At 39.8% G+C, this 19883-nt stretch overlaps 1 pseudogene; it reads right to left on the bottom strand.

The window, feature by feature from the left end:
• Positions 1–17067: 17067 nt before the first annotated feature.
• On the bottom strand, positions 17068–17445 carry LOC101969637 (protein cornichon homolog 4-like; annotated as a pseudogene).
• Between the last annotated feature and the right edge of the window lie 2438 nt (positions 17446–19883).

Here is a 19883-nt window from a genome sequence, read left to right on the forward strand (position 1 = left end):
CATTCACAGAAACCCCCATCACTGCATGTTCAAGAAGCAAGTTCACATCACTCTCCACCCCCTTGGTGCTCTTGGGCTTCTGAGGCTACCACATGACTCCTCTGCAGGACACGCTGCAATGGGCCTCCAAAGAGCTATTCTCAAACCCTGTTTCTCTCCTCTCTGGTCTCATCCACCTTTAAATCTCAACTGGAGGATGACTAGGATTCCTGACCTAAGTGATCCTTTTAACACATGAGCTAATCCATGTTGCTGCTCTGCTCAAATCCTCCACATGGCTCCCCACTTCTCCCCAGATCTGACAAGGTGGACCCTCCTTCCCAAGACCTCTCTGAACTAACCTGCTGCTTCTCTCCCCATGGGCTCTAGTCCAGCCAACCCTGGCCTCTGTGCTTCCTCACACCTCAGCACACTGTCATCTCTGCAGAGGCTCCTCCTGCAGGAACCCTCCTTCCAAATGGTCCTAAAACTAACTCCTCCTTCTCCAGGATTATGTTCCCATCTACACACCAATTCACTGAACACTGCTGCCTGCCCACACCTGCCTCCCATGTCCCTGACTTCCCACACCCTGCCCTGCTGCATTTCACATCATGGTCATCTCCTCCAATAAACTTAGGCCTCTCTACCTAATATTACTCACTCTCTCCAACTAGAAGGCAAACTTTATGACAGAATTTCTGTCTGATTCTTTCATAGAATTCCACCTAACAATCAACATTTCATTAATATTTCAGGAATAAAATGAAAGAATTAACACTTGCAGCATACACACACACACACACACACACACACACACACACACACACAAACAAAGGCAAGAAAACAAAAATTGAGGGAAAATATACTTTCAGATGTTTTATATCCTGCTGTTTAAAACCACAAAGGAAGACAGATGGGGACACTCACCCGTGGACAGCTGGACAAGGAGAAGCAGGGAACTGAGACAGCAGAGCAAGGAGCGACTGCAGTGCCCTTCCATATATTTAGAGCTGGGGAGAGAGATGGGAATGAGGGCCAAGACCTGCAGGCAGGAGGCAGGTCCAGCCCAGAGCTCCAGCACCTCAGCATAGAGAGCAGGGCTCAGGGCTGGACAGCAGTCCCCTGCTGGAGCAAAGCATTTCCTAGTGGCACATCATAATAAGAGGGTTCTAGACCCCCCACAACCCTGACACTGACTAAAAGCTGGGCCCAGGATCCTTCCTGCTCTTCTGAGAAGATTGTGGTATCATGAAACCATTAGAGTTCCCTGGTAAGAAAATGTTCCTTTCTTTTCCACCCCAACTCAGGACACCTCTACTCATCCCAGAACATCAGGCTCTTCCATTCCCCATACCTGGAGCTCTGTGGTGGAAGCCATTCCTCTATCCCTCTGTTATTCACCCACCACTAATGACCCCCCAGAAAGGAGGGCCCAGATTCAGGGCCCCCATCAGGAAAAACATCCATCTCCTGCTTCTCTCTTGTTCTGCCCCCTAGTTATGCCCAGGTTTGGCCTGGGCAGTGTCAGAGACACACACATCCTCAAGGAGGCTGTGGTGCCCATCACAGGAGCCCAGAACCCTGTCCTGCCTTTCTAGATATGGAGTTCACCTAAACCTAAATCTCAGCCCAGTCCCTTCCACTGTGGGCTCAGAACATGGTGTTTCATTGGCCACACATATCCCCACCAACAGGTTTCTCCTTTCCTTCTGTTTCTTTAAGAAAGATTTCATCCTGAGAGGTAAGGGACCCTTCCTGGAGACAGAGCATAGAGCTAATGAGGCCTGGTCAGAGAAAAGACCCCAAATCACCTACTGTTTGGAAGTGGCAGGGAGAAGGCTGTCTGTGGTATTTGGAAGAACAAATTCTGGGAGCCAACTTCTAGGCTGCCCTCCAGACTCAGCCACTCTCCAAATGAACTTCTTGGCCTCCATTTCCTTATCTGTATGATGGGCATACATACAACATCTACCCCCCCAAGTTTGGAATGAAAATGAGGTGAATTTATAGTCACTACATGTAATTAGAACAGGGCCTGGGCCCAGAAAATGTTACAGAAATATCATTAAAACAAATGAAAAAAGGAACAACCCTCATTAAGCTTCTTCTGTATCTTCCTAGAACAAGACTGTCTCACCTACTCACTCCCATTGCCTCTTGCACCAGCTCATCTGCAGCTTCTTTCTGCCACCAGCTTCTCCCTGGTTTCCTCCTCTTAGGTCACAGGTGTCTTCAAAGCCAACTTACCTGCTTCTCTGTTCTCCCACAAATGAAAGTCTATGACTTCCTGGAGCGTCTCTAAACACAGCAGCTGGAGATAGGTCAGAGTCACAAGGACCCCAGCAGGCCCCAAAGCTGCCCTCAGAATTTGCAGCTGCCCCAAACTGCACTTAGAGCCGTACCCTCTGCCCCTGAGTCCAATGCTGGGGGCCCAAATTCCTCATTTCCAAAAGGCAGTTGGTCCCCAGGAATAGGGGGGAAAAGCAGAGCCAGACATAAGTTGCAGTGATCTCTGCAGAGTCTCTGACATGGGGACCCCACTAAGCCCTCCCAGTTAGAGGAGCAACCCCTCTCTGGTTCTTTCCACCATCTAAAGTGAAAGCTTGCAATGGGAGCCTGGGCAGAGTGTGCCCTGCCCTCTGGACATCGCTCCCTTTACCAGGAAGAAAGCAGCAGAGCAGAGCAGCAAAAAGAGGGTGCCCACCATTTTCCTGGAACACTGCAGAACAACCCACTTAGAGGTGAAATGCCACAACCACCCCACAATGCCACCACCAATTCCTGCCCTAAGGGCAAATTCTAACTTGGAAATGTTAGGGACATGATACAAAAAGAAGAAAACAAAATTATATCAAATCCCTACTAATTATCAAGAGCTGTGCTACATAAATTTTACTTATAGTTCTCATTATTACAATTGCAGAGATAAAGCCATGAGCCCTGCCATCTGATAACATCAATCTAGTAACTTCCTAGAGGAGGGTGAGGCTAGATGTGCCAGGAGACTGCCTCCCACCACCACATCTCCAGCCCAGCCCAGCCCCCTGCCCAAGGTAACTCAAGTGAGCAAGATCCTGAAAGGGACTTTGGACTCTCAGGTGCCTCAATTACATGGCCTTAAAGCTTATCTCACCCTGACCTGAGCATTCTCCCTCCCAAGGTTGCCCTTTGCCTTCCATTTGGGGAGGAGGGGGTGGAAGTGGTGACAAAGTGCAGGTCAGGTCTCCTTAAAGAACAGTGGCAGAATCCTTGACCAGCACTGGCAGGGGACACTGAACATCAGCACTGACCTCCTCCAGCTCATTAGGATTGCCATTCAGCTGCTTCGACAACAAACACTATTCAGTAAACCACAAATAATTTTCTTGTATAAACTTAAATGATCCTAATACTAATGAGGTTAATATTAACTTTCTTTTATGACCAACGTGTAATAAAGACCTCTTATCTTTTCCCATATTAAATGTTTTCTAAATAGCTTCAGATAATAGCCAAAAACCATAAAACAATGGTTAATGTACAATGTATTAAATTCATTGAGATTCTAAAAATGTGACAGTTGATATAAAGTACTTAACTCTCCCATACCCCCAATTCAGTTCATACTGTGGATTGAATACATCCTGAAATATCCAACCACCAGTATCTGAGAGACCTCCTTATGCCTCTCTCTCTTAGTGGAGCCAGTCCCTGGCCCAGCCCCACCCTGAATTCAGCTGCTCAGTCCTCCTGGCTGGAGCACCTGCCCCACCACCTTCTGCAAGAGCGATTCACCCATTCCTCATCTGAGATTCCAGGGACATAAAGTATCCCTCTCACTAAAGCCCTGAGATAGAGAAGGGTAAAAGAGTGAGGCCAGATGGAGAAAAATATACATGCCTATAGAAAATTGAGTGAAATGTATTAGACTAATGAAAAGCAAACAATAAATAAAAATTTAAAATGAAAAGACAGCCAAGTGAGAGAAAGCTACCATAAAAAGAAAGGAGCAAGGCTGAGTGTGTGGCACAGTGGTGGAGCCCTTGGCCAGCACATGTAAGGCACTGGGTTGGATCCTCTGCACCACATAAAAGTAAGTGAAATAAAGGTATTGTATTCATCTACATCTATTTTTTTTTTTTTAAGAAAAGGGAGGCTGGAAGGTCAGACCTGGCATTTGGTCTGCCTATTAGGAGATGAGACACCAGAATGGACACATTGGCCCAGAGTATCTGAAACATGTTCCCCAATTACTCCAAGTCAGATCGGTTACAGAGAGCCAGCACAGGCACTGACCATATGTGTGACCCATCAGTGACCTGGAAAGAATTTATTGACCCTCCCAACCCCAGGTAGTCCAGGCCCATGTATGGTCAAGGGTGAAACAGGTGAGTCCCAGTGGAGGGATTTCAGAACTGGATCATGGAAAAAGGCCTAGAGGTCTCAAAGGTTGACCTCTGACCCTCAGAGAAGTAAAGGGGGGCCCAGGGCAAGAGAGGCCCTGTCTAGCCCAAAGAGGCACATTCTAACACTACCTAGAATGGTGCACACCTTGTTCCTGTCCTGTCACAGAGACTCCTCCTCTCAGGCACAGACAGGGCCTCTGCTCTCCAATAACCACAAAGAAATATTTAGGCACACATTTCACTGAGGGTTATTTTATACCTCATCCCCATGATGATTCAGTACAATACCATGAGGTGGTTCTCACTGTCCTCATTCTAGAGCTGAAGGATGGTGTCTCTACAATAGTGGAAGCTATCCAAGGTCACAGGGTCACATGGACAAACACTGACAGGGGCAGGTCTGCCCCAAGGCACAGTTTAAATCTGAAAGAGTTGGGGGCACCAGCACTTGGAATGCTCCAGACACCTGGGGGGGGGGGGCAAAAGGGAAGGAAAAAAGTACATCAGAACTTCTATCATAAAAATTTTACCCTTATATCTATTTGTTCTTATATGCTGAATAATATGTGTACATATTTGTTAGCTGCATTTTCAAAACACATAACTTTTAAGGAGGGAATGTGAGATTGGTGTTGTGGTTCAGTGGTAGAGCGCTTGCCTAGCATGTGTGAGGCACCTAGTCCAACAGTCAGCCCCACATATAAATAAATAGAATAAAAGTTCATTGACAAATAAAAAAATATATATTTTTTTTTTAAAAAGAGGGCATGTCCAGAACCATTTGGAAACTCCCTCCCAGAGAGGAAGAAATGACAAGATCCAGCAAGAGGGTGCTCCACCCAGGCAATATCACCCGGTTTCCTCGGCTTCTGCTGCCCCCTTGTGGCTAGAATGTGGCAGAAAGAAAGGCAATTTCCAGAAGGAAGACAGAGAAGGTATGAAGGTGCAGACAAGAAATCTTAAAACTCTGGGGCTAGGGTTGTGACTCAGGGGTAGTCAGCTTACCTAGCATGTGCGAGGCATTAGGTTTAATCCTCAGCACCACATTTAAAAAAGCATGTGAATAAAATCAAGTTTTAAAAAAAGGAATCTTAAAAATGTGGAAGGGATTAAAGGAAACAAGACATAAATAAAATGCAAGATGATGTAGGATTCCAAATATGTGAAGTTAAAGAATAGACAAATAGAAGCTGTGGTAACAGAGTCATATGAGGAGCTCCTTGGCAGGCTGAGGAGGTAGTTAAGACAAGAAGAGGTAGCAGAGTGCCTCCTGGGGTGAGGGAAAGCTTCATATCTTCAACTGGGGTGCTTCCTCAGGTATACACACATGGAAACTGTGTCTGGAAATTAAAGATCAGTGCATTTAGAAAAAGAAAAATCTGTTCACAGTGGCACACACATATAAAACCTGCAGCTCAAGAGGCTGAGACAAGAGGATTACAAATTGGAGGCCAGACGCAGCAATTTAGCAAGGATCTAGACAACTGAGCAAGACTCTGTCTCGAAATAAAAAATAAAAAGGGCTGGGAATGTGCCTCAGTGAATAAGTAACCTTTGGTTCCATCTCTACTACAAAAATATTTCTACCTACCTAAAAACGTTGTGTAAGGTGAATATTTTTTTCTCTTCCTTCTCTCTCTCTCTCTCTCTCTCTCTCTCTCTCTCTCTCTCTCTCTCTCTCTCTATGTATATACAAGAAGTATATATATATATATATATATATATATATATATATATATATATATATATATATATATCTCACTGGGAATGTGCCTTTGTGGTTAAGCACCCATGGGGGTTCAATATATATATATAAAGAGTTTTTGGGAGAGGGTAAGAGAAAAAAAGCTATTCACCTTACACAAAGTTTTTAGGCAGGTAAAACTTATGTATGGTAAAAGTAACCCTGGAAAATTCTTTTAACACACATTAAGCATACATAAGCTTTTTCAGCTTACAGTTTTAGTCTTCATTATTTGACTGATGTCCAAATTTCCTCTGGAATATAAATTTCATAGTGGTGTGCATGTGTTCCCAAAGCCTGGGATTACTGAGCCTGTCATTTCATGGCTATTTAATAAATATTTGTTCAGTGAATATAACTGATCACATGGATTGCCCTCATGCTTATTCAGGAGGACCTAGAGTCATGAGAAAAATGGTCATATAAAGAACTCAAGGAACACCTTAGACAGATGGAATGGAACCTTAAAGAGGATACGAGACAGCAAATTCAAGCAGCGAAAGAACGCATTGAAAATGAATTACATAAACAGATAAAAGAAGAAGTTAAGCATCTTTATTAGGAGATAGAGATTATAAAAAATAATCAAACAATAATTCTAGAAATGAAGGAAATGATAAACCAAATTAAAAACTCAATTGAGATTATCACTAACAGAGTGGAGCAAGTAGAAGCCAGAACGTCAGATAATGAAGACAAAATATATCATCTTGAAAAGAGTCTAGCCAACTCAGAAAGGCTGGTAAAAAATCACGAGAAAAACAAACAAGAGTTATGGGATAACATAAAAAACCAAACTTATGACTCATCAGGATAGAACAAGGTACAGAGATTCAAACCAACGGAATGAGTAACCTGCTGAATGAAATAATTACAGAAAACTTTCCAGAAATAAAAAAGGAAACAGATATACAAATTGAAGATGCCTACAGGACACCGAGCACACAAAATCACAGTAGACCAATGCCAAGACACATTGTTATGCAGATATCCAATATATAGAACAAAGAGAAAATATTAAAAGCTACAAGAGAAAAGAGGCAGATTACATTCAGGGATTAACCAATAAGGTTAACAACGGATTTTTCATCACAGACACTGAAAGCAAGAAGGTCATGGAACAATGTATTTCAAACACTGAAAGACAATGGATGCCAACCAAGAAATCTGTATCCAGCAAAATTAAGCTTCAGGTATGACAACGAAATAAAAATCTTTCATGATAAACAAAAGTTAAAAGAATTTGTAGCCAGAAACCCAGCATTGCAAAGCATTTTGAGCAAAACACTACACGAGGAAGAAATGAAAAACAATAACCAAAACCATCAGTGGGAAGTGCCTCGGTAAAGACAGAGGGCAAGGGGAAAGATAATCATGGAGAAACAAACTAAATTTTTTTTTAAAAAAAAGTATAAATAATCAAACATGGCCTGAAGTACAAACCATATATCAATAGTAATTCTAAATGTTAATGGCTTAAACTCTCCAATGAAGCGACATAGGCTGGTATCATGGATTAAAAAAACAAACCCAACAATATGCTGCCTCCAGTAGACACATCTGATTGGAAAAGACATAAACAGGCTGAAGGTGAAAGGATGGGAAAAAATATACCACGCACACAATCCTCGTAAGCAAGCAGGGGTGTCCATCCTCATATCGAATAAAATCTACTTCAAGACTAAGTTAATCAAAAGGGATAAGGAAGGACATTATATACTGTTAAAAGGAACCATTCACCAACAAGACATAACAATTATCAATATTTATGCACCAAATAATGGTGCTGCGACATTCATAAAACAAACTCTCCTCAAGTTAAAGAATCAAATAGACCACAACACAATAATTATGGGTGACTTCAACACACCTCTCTCACCATTGGACAGATCCTCCAAACAAAAGTTGAATAAAGAAACTATAGAACTCAATACCACAATCAATAACTTAGACTTAACTGACATATATAGAATATATAAACCATCATCAAATGGATATACTTTTTTCTCAGCAGCACATGGATCCTTCTCAAAAATAGACCATATATTATGCCATAGGGCAACACTCAGTAAATATAAAGGGGTGGAGATAATACCATGCATCTTATCTGATCATAATGGAATGAAACTGGAAATCAATGATAAAAGAAGGAAGGAAAACTCCTACATCACATGGAAAATGAATTATATGTTACTGAATGATCAATGGGTTACAGAGGACATAAAGGAGGAAATTTAAAAATTCTTAGAGATAAATGAAAATACAGACACAACATATTGGAATCCATGGGACACAATGAAAGCAGTTTTAAGAGGGAAATTCATCGCCTGGAAGTCATTCCTCAAAAAAAGAAAAAACCAACAAATAAATGAGTTCACACTTCATCTAAAAGCCCTAGAAAAGGGAGAGCAAAACAACAGCAAATGTAGCAGAAGGCAAGAAATAATTAAAATCAGTGCGAAAATCAATGGAATTGAAACAAAAGAAACTATTGAAAAAATTAACAAAACTAAAAGTTGGTTCTTTGAAAAAATAAATAAGATTGACAGACCTTTAGCCATGCTAACAAAGAGAAGAAGAGAGAGAACTCAAATAACTAACATATGGGATGAAAAAGGCAATATCACAACAGATGCTACAGAAATACAGAAGACAATTAGAAATTATTTTGAAAACCTACATTCCAATAAATTAGAAGACAGTGAAGACATGGATAAATTTCTTAAGTCATATGATTTGCCCAGACTGACTCAGGAGGATACACACAATTTGAACAGACCAATATCAATGGATGAAATAGAAGAAGCAATCAAAAGACTACCAACCAAGAAAAGCCCAGGACCGGATGGATATAGAGCGGAGTTTTACAAAACCTTTAAAGAAGAATTAATACCAATACTTTTCAAGTTATTTCAGGAAATAGAAAAAGAGGGAGCTCTTCCAAATTCATTCTATGAGGCCAACATCACCCTGATTCCGAAACCAGACAAAGATACCTCAAAGAAAGAAAACTACAGACCAATATCTCTAATGAACCTAGATGCAAAAATCCTCAATAAAATTCTGGCGAAGCAGATTAAAAAACATATCAAAAAAATTGTGCACCATGATCAAGTAGGATTCATCCCTGGGATGCAAGGCTGGTTCAATATTTGAAAATCAATAAATGTTATTCACCACATCAATAGACTTAAAGAAAAGAACCATATGATCATCTTGATAGATGCGGAAAAAGTATTCGACAAAGTAGAGCATCCCTTTATGTTCAAAACTCTAGAAAATCTAGGGATAACAGGAACATACCTCAACATTGTAAAAGCAATCTATGCTAAGCCTCAGGCTAGCATCATTCTGAATGGAGAAAAATTGAAGGCATTCCCTCTAAAATCTGGAACAAGACAGGGATGCCCTCTCTCACCACTTCTGTTCAACATAGCTCTCGAAACACTGGCCACAGCAATTAGACAGATGAAAGAAATTAAAGGCATAAAAATAGGAAAAGAAGAACTTAAATTATCACTATTTTCGGATGATATGATTTTATACCTAGAAGACCCAAAAGGGTCTACAAAGAAACTACTAGAACTAATAAATGAATTCAGCAAAGTGGCAGGATATAAAATCAACACGCATAAATCAAAGGCATTTCTGTATATCAGTGACAAAACTTCTGAAAGGGAAATAAGGAAAAACACTCCATTCACAATATCCTCAAAAAAATAAAATAAAATACTTGGGAATCAATCTAACAAAAGAGGTGAAAGATTTATCCAATGAAAACTACAGAACCCTAAAAAGAGAAGTAAAAGAAGATCTTAGAAGATGGAAAAATATACCATGTTCATGGATAGGCAGAACTTACATTATCAAAATGGCGATATTACCAAAAGTTCTCCATAGGTTTAATGCAATGCGAATCAAAATCCCAATGTCATTTCTTGTAGAAATAGATAAAGCAATCATGAAATTCATATGGAAAAATAAAAGACCCAGAATAGCAAAAGCAATTCTAAGCAGGAAGTGTGAATCAGGCGGTATAGCGATACCAGATTTCAAACTATATTACAAAGCAATAGTGACAAAAACAGCATGGTACTGGTACCAAAACAGGCGGGTGGACCAATGGTATAGAATGGAGGACACAGAGACTAATCCACAAAGTTACAACTATCTTATATTTGATAAAGGGGCTAAAAGCATGCAATGGAGGAAGGATAGCATCTTCAACAAATGGTGTTGGGAAAAATGGAAATCCATATGCCACAAAATGAAAATGAATCCCTTTCTCTCACCATGCACAAAAGTTAACTCAAAATGGATCAAGGACCTTGATATCAAATCAGAGACTAGGCGTCTGATAGAAGAAAAGGATGGCTCCAATCTACATATTGTGGGGTCAGGCTCCAAATTACTTAAAAGGACACCCATAGCACAAGAGTTAATAACAAGAATCAACAAATGGGACTTACTTAAACTAAAAAGTTTTTTCTCAGCAAGAGAAACAATAAGAGAGGTAAATAGGGAGCCTACATCCTGGGAACAAATGTTTACTCCTCACACTTCAGATAGAGCCCTAATATCCAGAGTATACAAAGAACCCAAAAAATTAGACAATAAGATAACAAATAACCCAATCAACAAATGGGCCAAGGACCTGTACAGACACTTCTCAGAGGAGTATATACAATTAATCAACAAATACATGAAAAAATGCTCACCATCTCTAGCAGTCAGAGAAATGCAAATCAAAACCACCCTAAGATACCATCTCACTCCAGTAAGATTGGCAGCCACTATGAAGTCAAACAACAACAAGTGCTGGCGAGGATGTGGAGAAAAGGGTACACTTGTACATTGCTGGTGGGACTGCAAATTGGTGCAGCCCATTTGGAAAGCAGTATGGAGATTCCTCGAAAAGCTGGAAATGGAACCACCATTTGACCCTGCTATTGCCCTTCTTGAACTATTCCCTGAAGACCTTAAAAGAGCACGCTACTGGGATACTGCCACATTGATGTTCATAGCAGCACAATTCACAATTGCTAGACTGTGGAACCAACCCAGATGCCCTTCAATAGATGAATGGATTAAAAATGTGGCATTTATACACCATGGAATATTACGCAACACTTAAAAACGACAAAATCATGGAATTTGCAGGGAAATGGATGGCCCTAGAGCAGATTATGCTTAGTGAAGCTAGCCAATCCCTAAAAAACAAATACCAAATGTCTTCTTTGATATAATGAGGACAACTATGAACAGAGCAGGGAGGAAGTGCAGGAAGAAGAGATTAACATTAAACAGAGACATGAGATGGGAGGGAAAGGGAGAGAAAAGGGAAATTGCATGGAAATGAAGGGAGACCCTCATTGCTATACAAAATTACATATAAGAGGTTGTGAGGGGAAGTGGAAAATAAACAAGGAGAGAAATGATTTACAGTAGATGGAGTAGAGAGAGAAGATTTGAGGGAAGGGTAGGGGGGATAGTAGGGGATAGGAAAGGTAGCAGAAACAACAATTACTAATAGGGCATTATGTAAAATTGTGGATGTGTAACCGACGTGATTCTGCAATCTGCATTTGGGGTAAAATTGGGAGTTCATAACCCACTTCAATCTAATGTATGAAATAGGATATATCAAGAGCTTTGTAATGTTATGAACAATCAATAAAAATAAATAAATTAAAAAAAATTACGAAAAAAAAATTTACCCTTATATCTATTTGTTCTTATACGCTGAATAATATGTGTACATATTTGTTAGCTGCATTTTCAAAATACATAACTTTTAAGGAGGGAATGTGAGGTTGGTGTTGTGGTTCAGTGGTAGAGCGCTTGCCTAGCATGTGTGAGGCACCTAGTCCAACTGTCAGCCCCACATATAAATAAATAAAAGTTCATTGACAAATAAAAAAATATTGCACCATGGATGCCAGATTGCTCTTGGGCCAATGGAAAGGCCACCCAGGCAATATCACCCGGTTTCCTCGGCTTCTGCTGCCCCCTTGTGGCTAGAATGTGGCAGAGAGAAAGGCAATTTCCAGAAGGAAGACAGAGAAGGTATGAAGGTGCAGACAAGAAATCTTAAAACTCTGGGGCTAGGGTTGTGACTCAGGGGTAGTCAGCTTACCTAGCATGTGCGAGGCATTAGGTTTAATCCTCAGCACCACATTAAAAAAAGCATGTGAATAAAATCAAGTTTTTAAAAAAGGACTCTTAAAAACGTGGAAGGGATTAAGGAAACAAGACATAAATAAAAATGCCAGATGATGTAGGATTCCAAATATGTGAAGTTAAAGAATAGACAAATAGAAGCTGTGGTGACAGAGTCATATGAGGAGCTCTTTGGCAGGCTGAGGAGGTAGTTAAGACAAGAAGAGGTAGCAGGGTGCCTCCTGGGGTGAGGGAAACCTTCATCTTCAACTGGGTGCTTCCTCAGGTATACACACATGGAAACTGTGTCTGGAAACTAAAGATCAGTGCATTCAAGAAAAATAAAAAGCTGATCACAATGGCACACACATATAAATCCAGCAACTCAAGAGGCTGAGACAAGAGGATTACAAATTGGAGGCCAGATGTAGAAATTTAGCAAGGATCTAGACAACTGAGCAAGACTCTGTCTCAAAATAAAAAATAAAAAGGGCTGGGAATGTGCCTCAGTGAATAAGTACCCTTTGGTTCCATCTCTACTACAAAAATATTTCTACCTACCTAAAAACTTTGTGTAAGGTGAATATTTTTTTCTCTTCCTTCTCTCTCTCTCTCTCTCTCTCTCTCTCTCTCTCTCTCTCTCTCTCTCTGTATGTATATATATATATTTGAAGTAGAGATTGAACCCACAGGTGCTTAATCACATAGGCACATTCCCAGTGATATATATATATATATAAAGAGTTTTTGGGATAGGGTAAGAGAAAAAAGCTATTCACCTTACACAAAGTTTTTAGGCAGCTAAAACTTATGTACGGTAAAAGTAACCCTGGGAAATCCTTTTAACACACGTATAAGCATACATAAGCTTTTTCAGCTTACAGTTTTAGTCTTCATTATTTGATTGATGTCCAAATTTCCTCTGGAATATAAATTTCATGGTGGTATGAATGTGTTTCAAAAGCCTGGGATTACTGAGCCTGCCATATCATGGCTACTTAATAAATATTTGTTCAGTGACTATAACTGAACACATGGATTGCCCTGATGCTTTGGGGGACTCAGCTCATCATGGGGGAGCACATGCTGGAGCAAAACCTCTCATCTCCACTGGCTGCTCTGAAAACCCATCTTTGCATTGTTCCTGGGTACAGCTCCCCACTGCCACAACCACCTCCGCACACCTCCTCTGCAGTCACGGACTCCGGCAGCTTTATCACCACAGTCCCTGAACTCTAGTTTCCTTTTTAACCCACTATATGGGATCACTGGCCTGCCCCACCATGTCAGATGTGGCTGTGGACACTAGCTCTGAAATCACCACCAAGGACTTAAAGGAGAAGGAAGTTGTGGAGGAGGCAGAGAATGGAAGAGACCCCCTGCTAATGGGAATTGTAAAGAGGAAAATGGGGAGAAGGAGGCTGACAATGAGGTAGATGAAGAACAGGAAGAAGGTGGTGAGGAAAAGGAGGAGGAGAAAGGTGATGGTGAGGAAGAGGATGCAGATGAAGATGAGGAGACTGAGGCAGCTACAGGCAAATGGGCAGCTAACGATGATGAGGATGATATTGATACCAAGAAGAAGAAGACCGATGAGGATGACTGGACAGCAAAAAAGGAAAAGTTAAACTAAAAATAAAAGGCCACCTGACCTATTCACCCTCCACTTTCCGTCTCACAATCTAAACGTGGTCACCTTCAAGTAGAGAGGCCCGCCCACGCGCTCGCCCACCTCGGGCAGTGCCACCAGCTGATGACATGCGCTCTTCACCACCCAACCAAAACCACAACGTGAATTTGCAACAGGGGAGGAAAACGTAACCAATACTTCCAAGGCTATGCTTTTTTTTCTTAAAAGTACTTTGAAAAAGGAAAACTTATTTATATTTTTTTATTTGCATTTTATAATCTTGTACATATTGTTAGAGATCAGCCATTTTTAATGATCTCGGATGACCAAACCAGCCTTTGGAGCATTCTCTGTCCTAATTCTGACTTTACTTGTGATGTGACCATGTTCATTATAATCTCAAAGGAGAAAAAAATTGTAAAAAAAGCAAAAACAACATCAAAAAAAAAAAACAATCTGATTCTGAGCATTCCAATAACTTTTTTGTGTGTGTATGCCAATTCATGTCTTTACATATGTACTTTGTTTTTTTTTTTGTATTGCAATTCTTATTACACGTATATACCACATTTTTTAATATCTCTGTATATAAAGTAGATTGATATCCAATTCATGTCTTCTTACATGTACTTTGGATAATGATGCCCATCACATTCCACCATCATTGCTAATCCCCTGCCTCCTCTCTTTCTCACCCACACTTCTCCCCTATCTAGAATTTATCTGATCCTTCCATGCTCCCCCTTCCTACCCCACTATGAGTCAGCCTATTTATATCAGGGAAAACATTTGGCATTAGTTTTTTGGGGGGATTGGCTAACTTCACTTAACAATATCTTATCCAACACCATCCATTTACCTCCAAATGCCATGATTTATTCTCTTTTATTGCTGAGTAAAATTTTATTTAATTTTTATCCATTCATCCAATGAAGGGCATCTAGGTTGGCTCCACAGTTTAGCTATCGTGGAGTAGTTGTACCAATTTGCAGTCCCACCAGCAATGTATGAGTGTACCTTTCCCCCCCACATCCTCACCAACATTTATTATTGTTTGTTTCTTGATAACTGCCATTCTGACTGGTGTGAGATGAAATCTTAGAGTAGTTTTGATTCCCATTTCTCTAATTACTAGAAATGTTGAACATTTTTATATATTTGTTGACTAAATGTATATCTTCTTCTGAAAAGTATCCATTCAGATCCTTAGCCCATTTGTTGATTGGATTGTCTGGTTTGTTTGTTTTAATTTTTTGTAATTTAATTTTTGTAATTTAATTTTTTGTTCTTTATAAATCCTGGAGATTAGTGCTCTATATGACGTGTGCACAGCAAAAATTTGATCCGAAAACATAGGCTCTCTTCACCTCATTGATTGTTTCTTTTACTGAGAAGAAGCTTTTTAGTTTGAGTCCATCCCATTTATTAATTCTTGATTTTATTTCTTGTGCTTTAGGACTCTTTTTTAAGGAAGTCAGGGCCTAATCTGACCTGATTAAAATTTATGCCTACTTTTTATCTGTTAGGCACAGGGTCTCTGGACTAATTCCTAGGTTTTTGATCCACTTTGAGTTTTGTGCATGGAGAGAGTTGGGGGTTTATTTTCATTTTGCTGCAAATGGATTTCCAGTTCTCCCAGCACCATTTGTTGAAGAGGCTATCTTTTTGGTACCATTGTCTAGTATAAGATAACTGTATTTATTTGGGTTTGTCTCTGTGCCCTCTATTCTGTACCATTGGTCTACATGTCTATATAGATGCTAATACCCTGCTGTTTTTGATACTATAGCTTTGCAGTATAGTTTAAGGTCTAGTATTGTGATGCCTCCTGCTTCATTCTTCTTCATAAGGATTGCTTTGGCTATTCTGAGTCTCTTATTTTACCAAATAAATTTCATAATTGCTTTTTCTATTTCTATAAGGGATGACATTGGAATTTTAATTGGAATTGCATTGAATCTGTATAGTGTTTTGGGTAATGTGGCCATTTTGACAATATTAATTTTGCCTATCCAAGAGCATGGGAGATTTTTTTCATCTTCTAAGATCTCCTTCAATTTCATTTTTTAGTGTTCTGTAGTTTTCATTGTAGAGGTTTTTCACCTATTTGGATAAGTTCATTCCCAAGGATTTTATATATTTTTTGAGGCCATTGCAAATGGGATAGGTTTCCTAATATCTCTGTCAGAGTACATCATTGATGTACAGAAATGCATTTGATATATGGATGTTGATTTTATATCCTTCTACTTTGCTGAATTCATTCATTAATTCCACAAGTTTTCCGGGGGAAGTTTTTTAGACCCTCTAAGTATAGAATCATGTCACCAACAAATAATAATTTGAGTTCTTTTTCTATTTGTATCCTTTTAATTTCCTTCATCTGTCTAATTGCTCTGGCCAGAGTTTTTCAAGGACTATATTGAATAGAAGTGGTAAAAGGGGACATCCCTGTCTTGTTCCAGTTTTTAGAAACAATGCTTCCAAATTTTCACCATTTAGAATGATGTTGGCCTAGGGTTTAGCATAGATAGCTTTTACAATGTTGAGGTATGTTCCTACTATTTCGTGTTTTTCTAGTGTTTTGAACATGGAAGGGTGCTGTATTTTGTCAAATTCTTCCTCTGTATCAATTGATAAAATCATATGATTCTTATCTTTAAGTCTATTGATGTGATCAATTATATTTTTTGATTTCCATATGTTGAAACAACTTTGCATCCCTGGAAAGAACCCCACTTGATCATGGTGTACTACTTGTTTAATATGCTCTTGTATGAAGTTTGCCAGAATGTCATTGGGAATTATTGCCTAAATATTCATCAGGGATATTGGTCTGAAATTTTCTTTCCTTAGTGTGTCTCAGTCTGGTTTTGGTATCAGGATGATACTGACTTTGTAGAGTGAGTTCAGAAGGACTACTTCCTATTCTATTTCATGGAATAATTTGAGGAGTATTTGGTATTAATTCTTCCTTGTAGGTCCTGTACAACTCAGCTGTGAATCTGCCTGGTCTCAGGATTTTTTTTTTTGATAGGCTTTTGATGCTGTCATCTAATGCCTTGCTTGAAATTGATCTGTATAAACTGCATATGTTCTATGACTCAGTTTGGGTTGATCATATGACACTGTAGTGTATATTAACTCCAACCACAGTTTCTCTGGCATCAGTCATTGATCACAGCTAAAATCATATTATAAAAATACATGAGGAAATGAAGCAAGTGGAAACAAAGATTGGTCATGGGTTCTTTCATATGTGACTTCAGTTGACCTCAATTTTGTAACCCCTATGTTGCCACTTGGCACCATAATGAGTCAATCTATATTCCAAGTACCAACAGGTAAGTTGAGAGGAAAGATTAAGCAGTTAAGTGAAACAAGCAAAACATGCTGAAAATGGTATGGCCAAGAAATTCTGAGCAACATGATGTAGCATTAATGTCTTCACATTCTAAATCAGATGATATAATTCTGAAGTAGACTGAGAGGGAGATGCGGGCACAAAAATTTTGGAGTAAAGAGATGAACACTATTGCTTCCATCCTCATCCTTCTCCTTTCCTTATTGTTGGAGTTAACCATTTTACTAAATTGATTAATGCCTCAGTTACTCTTTCTCACATGCTGTGAGCAATTCAGCACCCTCCTTTAACAGGTACTAAGTTATTGTGGTTTAGATGATTCCATCAAAGTCCAGAAACCACATAAATCATTTGAATAAGGAAAACTTAATATAGACTTATTCATTCCTGAGGCCCTGGGTTTAATCCCTAGCACTGAAAAAGTAAAAAGAATTAACAATTAAAGGTGGTTTTCTACTAAAAGAAGTAAAAGAAGGCTCCAAAGAATGCAGAAATGGCATATAGATAGCAGATAATACCTCTTGGGATGAGGCAGAGTAGCAAAGGAAGGAAACAATGTACAATAGGGTCCCCAGTGAGACTGAGGTGCAGAACTCAATGGAGAAGATGGGACTATGGTCCACTGGAAGGTTGAAAGGTATCTGTAATGCTCCAACTAACCAGGTGTCCTCTTTCATAATATACTCCAGAACACTTCTGACACCAAATGTTTAGAGTTTTCCACACCAAGTTATTCTCCAACTCTCTACACATATCTGGGTGTCCTATAATTCAATTAAGAAATGAGCAGAGACCCCACAGATTAAGTGCACCCCTTCCTCTTAAAAGTATGCCCACATGACTTACTGACAATCACAAGATGACTCCTCAATTTACTCACCTGTTTCTGAAATTCCTGTCACCATAAGTAGAAAAACAGCCCACTATGGTGGCCCATGCCTGTAATCCCTGAGGCAGGAGTATAACAAGTTCCAAGCTTATGGTCAAAGCTTGCTGTAATTCATACTGCATCTTAAAATTCTCTTTTTTATTTATGTTCACTCAAGTAATACTTCTCTTTTCTCAGTTGTAGTATTGACACACAAGGGAAATGGAGAGAAAAGTCAAAGAGGGTAGCAGTAAGGGTGGATATAATCAAAGTACATTATATGCATGCATGGAATATATCAAAATAAAACCCAATATTTTGTACGATGAATATGTACTAATAGCTTTTTTTAAGGAGGGGGGTCTATTGCCTTTTCTTTAATTCCCTGGATTAACATAACACAGCATTCTCAATGGTACCAGAAATTTACCTTGTTATGGAATAAGAGGTATGTTTTATTCATGTGAAATAGGAAGCAGATAATATAGAATGTTGGACTCTTCTCTTAAAACTCCATCATTCATTGGAGTTTGGAACTGAAATATTCTCCAAAGGATCATGTGTTAAAAGCTTGGTCCCCAGCTGGTGGCCTTTCTAGGAGGTGGTAGAAACTTGAGGAGGTGGGGACTAGGAGACAGGAAGGAAGTAGGTAACTTGGCTGTGTCCTTGAAGACTGTCTTGTCCTGGGCCCCCTGTTTCTCTTGCTCTTGCCTCCCAGCACCCTTGCCTTCTATCTGCCATGAGGTGAGACACTTGCTCCATCACCTGTTCCCTGTCATCACATGACATTCTGCCTCAGAAACAATGGATCCAGGTGACTATGAACTGAAACCTCTAAGACTGTGAAGATAATAAATCTCTTCTCCTTTAGGTTGATTGTCTCACAGAGAAAAAAACGGTGACTAACACATTATTCATTTCTCTGGAAATTTATGGATGATAAACTTTCTATCATCTGCAGAAATAGAACAAGTGATCATTCTCAACCTCAAGGTTCCTCTACAAACATTCAAGTCCAGTAATGTGGAGTCCCATTTGTTTGATTTTTTCTTGTGATAGGGTACCACTATGCTGCCAAGGCTGGTCTCAAACTTATGGGCTAAAATGATCCTCCTACCTTAGCCTCCCCAGTAGCTAGGACCACAGGAGTGTGGTGCCACACCTGTCTTAAATACATTTTAACCAAAAACAATGGCTCCTCATAGTTAAATTTCACATTCCCTAAACCAGTTCCCAAACAGTCAAATTTTTTCTTCTGCTATCTGAATATAAGACATGAATAGAACTCTCATAACCATACATATGAAGTCTGAACACAGAGCAGGAGGACAAGTCCAGTGAGCCTTCCAAGTATCATCTCAGGAGATTTTGCCACAGGGAGTCTGTAGCCAAAGGAAAGGCCACAGTGGGAGATCAAGGACAGCAAGGGACCATGTGGGAACAAAACCTGAAAGTTTCAGGGAGGTAATGGGGATTCAGCCTCTGGGGGAGCACCATCAACACCACAGCCATAGTTGAACCCCTCCATTGAGGTTCTCAGGATCGCCTCCAAAGGAAAGGAATTGTCAAGCTGTATAGGGAGCCCCTCAGACTCTGTATGGAGCAAATTGTCATGGACACATCTCCATACATAAATATGAAGTATGGAAAGAGAGTTCCACAGAAGGAAACTGGAAGGAAAGAGAAAATATAAAAACCATCCATCCAGTTATAGAGGGAGACATACCCTTCACTGTAGTCCAGAAAAAAAC

The sequence above is a fragment of the Ictidomys tridecemlineatus genome, chromosome 8, assembly GCF_052094955.1.
Source record: "Ictidomys tridecemlineatus isolate mIctTri1 chromosome 8, mIctTri1.hap1, whole genome shotgun sequence".
In the NCBI taxonomy this organism is placed as follows: Eukaryota; Metazoa; Chordata; class Mammalia; order Rodentia; family Sciuridae; genus Ictidomys; species Ictidomys tridecemlineatus.